Raw genomic sequence first — 3,395 nt, forward strand, 5'->3', positions numbered from 1 at the left:
AGCTAATTTTTATAAATATTATTCAAAGAAATTAAAAAAAAAGGGTAAAAGAAAAAGTCATTACAACTTGACTGCCAAAATGTAAAACAAAATATATACGTTTGAATCAAATTTTTGTTTAAAGTATAAAATCAGTGTATTCCTTTTGATAGTCTTAGCAAAAAGTATATCGTTATTTCAAAGGCAACATGAATATAATAGACCTCACAACTATTTATTAAAATTAAAAACAATTCATAGAAGAAACACATGAAAAAATATTAACTTTAAACATTAAAATACAAAACGTGATTACACTTATAAAACTGAATCATCTCTTTCACTTTTGACAACTTTGGTCATTGGCAATGTACTAATTACTATGCATATAGTTTTCAGCTACAAAGATAACCAATTCATATTCTTTTCACTCCCATGTCATTTTTACTTTATAGGACTCATGTCTCCAACTTTAAACCCAACCAAAAAAAGATAGAAAAATCCTACCAAAACATAAACCAATCCCATCAAATAGAATTGAATTACTTTTAAATCCAAAGAACCAAAAATTATTTAAATTACTTTGAACTTTGCTATCAATCACTAAAACATTAGACAAACAAAGCTTATTTGAATAAACAAACAAAAACCTCAACTTTACCTTAGAATGTAAAACAAACAAAAGCTTTCAGAATCAAAACATGGGTTGCATTTGACTCAAAAGCAAAAGCCTTCAAAATTAAAAAGAAAAACCTCAATTTACCTGACATGGTAACTTTTAGAAACAAAAATCAATTGAACAAAAACCTTTAAGAGTCTCTATGCATACACTGTTAACAACCATTTCAGTACATTTCAGTACCTGTAAACAAAAACTCACAATTAAACACACAAACATATAATTAAACAGAGGGTATAGAGGGGGGGGGGGGACAAATCTGCCATCACTATACCTTTTTCCTTTGAATCAAAGTAGAAACTTCTCAATTTCCTACAAAATAGTATAAAACAAAAATACGATGATTTTGCGTTAAATTTTGAAAAATAAAGTACGTTTATCCAATTCCATTCCCAAGAAACAACAAATACTTTCATTTACTTTCTTACTATAGCATTTTATTCCAATGTTTTTTTTAATAAATTTTACAATAAGCAGAAATAAAATAGCCCAATGGAATACTTAATTCCCACCATTACCTTCTAGATCACGTAACTCAATCATCAATCATCAATCATCAACTTGTTTCTTGTTTTTTCTCAGCTTTTCATCTTCATACACCTTCTCGTGAACAGAAAAGGAATACAAAATGATACCCAATATTAATTCATGTTTTCCATTCTTCCAGTTTGATATTAAACTAACACTAAATCAACAACTAATAGGAATAAGCCCCCAATAACAGATTAATAGACATGTCAACCTAATCAATCTCTATATGAAATAAGAGAGTTAAATACAAGCATAGACTTCAAATACAAAATCGATACTTAACAGATAATCATGATTTAATCTTGTGAAGACCCTTTAAAGATATTACTACAAAACCAGGATTATATGTTTGTGCTTTAAAACAAAATAAAAAACACAATGAAGAAACTATATAATCCTAATCAAATGGCTAAAAATATTGTCAGTTTTTCTTAATATACAAATAAACTCAGTTACAAACTGAGGAACAGGGGAGATACCTTCAAATAATATTTGAGCAACAAAGAAAGATGGAAAACATAAGCCCCCTTCATCAGATCAAGATTGACTACCTTGAAACAGACATATCAAAAGCTTCAAAATCAAACATATTTGTAAGGTTTAAAGAAATTGAATAAATTACTGTAAATATGAACAAACGAAGGATATGAAATCTAAACCAATAGAAATTTCATCTGCATACGTAACTGCATAAGAACAAAACTTTTACTGCTTAAAATGAAAAATTAAGGGTACCTAGATGCAAAAAAAAGCCTACAAATGTCCAGCATGCCGTTCAGAAAACCCTGCGAATGACAAAATTAAACGCACACAGTTACAAAATATCAAAACAAGGTGTTTAAAGCATAGAAATCGTTTGAAATCGAAGAACCTGTTCAACATCTCTCTGCACAATCGTTAACAGTAGCAAAACGAAAAAGAGGATCTGTTTCGTAAACTAAAAACTCGTAATCGAACATTAATGCTAATATTACAAAATTTCAAAATATGTGTACCATGGCTTGTAGACTTTAAGTTCACCTACCTTCTCCAGTATCGAATACTCGGCTTCAATGACATATTGCAGAAAGGTGGATTGCAAAATTAGGGTGGGTGTGAAATGAGCGAGGACATCTCGTTTGAACGTGCTTGACAAGGTAGATGCCAATGCGGAAGGAGGCAGACACATCTCGTTTATCTGGACCGGCCAAGAAAGAGGGAGATAAGGGATTTAGGGCTTTTTTTAGAAAGACACAGAGAGGATAAAGCAGCACAAGTGGTTCAGTGGTGGTGTGACAGGGGTAAACGATGTTGGTGATGGGTCTTAGGGCTTTACGATTGATGCAGTAAAACGAGAAATGATTTCAGCGAAGAAGCAAAGCCATGATATAAGGGAGGATGAACCAGAATTGATAAAATTTTGCCAGGATCTAAGGCTTCAAAGACGACTCAGGGATCAAAGGATTGGGTCAAAAGAATCCCAAGAAATAAGGAAGCCTATGCATTGTACTATTGTATTTTCAGTTTGAAAGTTTGTAAACGGGCTCAGTCAAACGATAAAAGATTTTTGAATTTTGACCAAATAAGATTTATATTTTTTGTATCGTATAAATTGATTGTACAAATCGTTTTATAGTTTGTACCTCTTAAAATTCAACATTTGAGGCTAAATGCTTATTAAGGTATATATATATATATATATACCCTAAACGGTTTATAAGTTTAAATATCCACACTCACCATACTACATTGTTTTATATCATATATGTATAGTAATCGTCCAAAGTTCTTACAATTCAACTCCTAACTTGATTACTTATAATATTTTTAGACCAGGAGCAGAGCTAGGACTTAGGAATAAAGGGGGCTGAGAGCCTTGCTTCATAATAATATATTAAAACACAATGTTATATACGAACAAAATAATAGGTCTATAATTTTAAAAGAAAATATCACAAAAAATTAAAATTTTTTCTCCATGAACCTAGATTTTCAAAAATATAGCTGGAAACAAATTGTTAATTGAAAATTAACCTCCTTAACGAATAAAAGTAATTATGAATGGCAACATTGTATCATAATAATATATTAAAACATAATGTTATATACAAATAAAGTAATAGGTCCAGAATTTTAAAAGAAAAAATCGCAAAGAATTAAAAATTTGTCTCTGTTAACCTAATCTTCAAAAGTATAGCCGAAAATAATTTGTTAACCGGAAATTAAC

At 30.2% G+C, this 3,395-nt stretch overlaps 1 long non-coding RNA gene across 7 annotated transcripts; it reads right to left on the bottom strand.

Annotated features, from left to right (window-relative positions):
- Positions 1 to 614: 614 nt before the first annotated feature.
- Positions 615 to 2,616, bottom strand: LOC145104286 (uncharacterized). Of its 7 annotated transcripts, none has more exons than XR_013707053.1 (7): positions 2,214 to 2,616; positions 2,061 to 2,114; positions 1,925 to 1,974; positions 1,669 to 1,736; positions 1,177 to 1,258; positions 933 to 970; positions 615 to 841 (listed from the first exon to the last, which is right to left on the bottom strand). It is a non-coding gene; the product is annotated as an uncharacterized LOC145104286 (long non-coding RNA). The 7 variants fall into 7 exon arrangements; XR_013707055.1 differs by having other exon boundaries at positions 1,669 to 1,740; XR_013707054.1 differs by having other exon boundaries at positions 1,669 to 1,762.
- Between the last annotated feature and the right edge of the window lie 779 nt (positions 2,617 to 3,395).

Source organism: Lactuca virosa, chromosome 1 (assembly GCF_052849685.1).
Source record: "Lactuca virosa cultivar CGN04683 chromosome 1, Lactuca_virosa_CGN04683_v6, whole genome shotgun sequence".
NCBI lineage: Eukaryota > Viridiplantae > Streptophyta > Magnoliopsida > Asterales > Asteraceae > Lactuca > Lactuca virosa.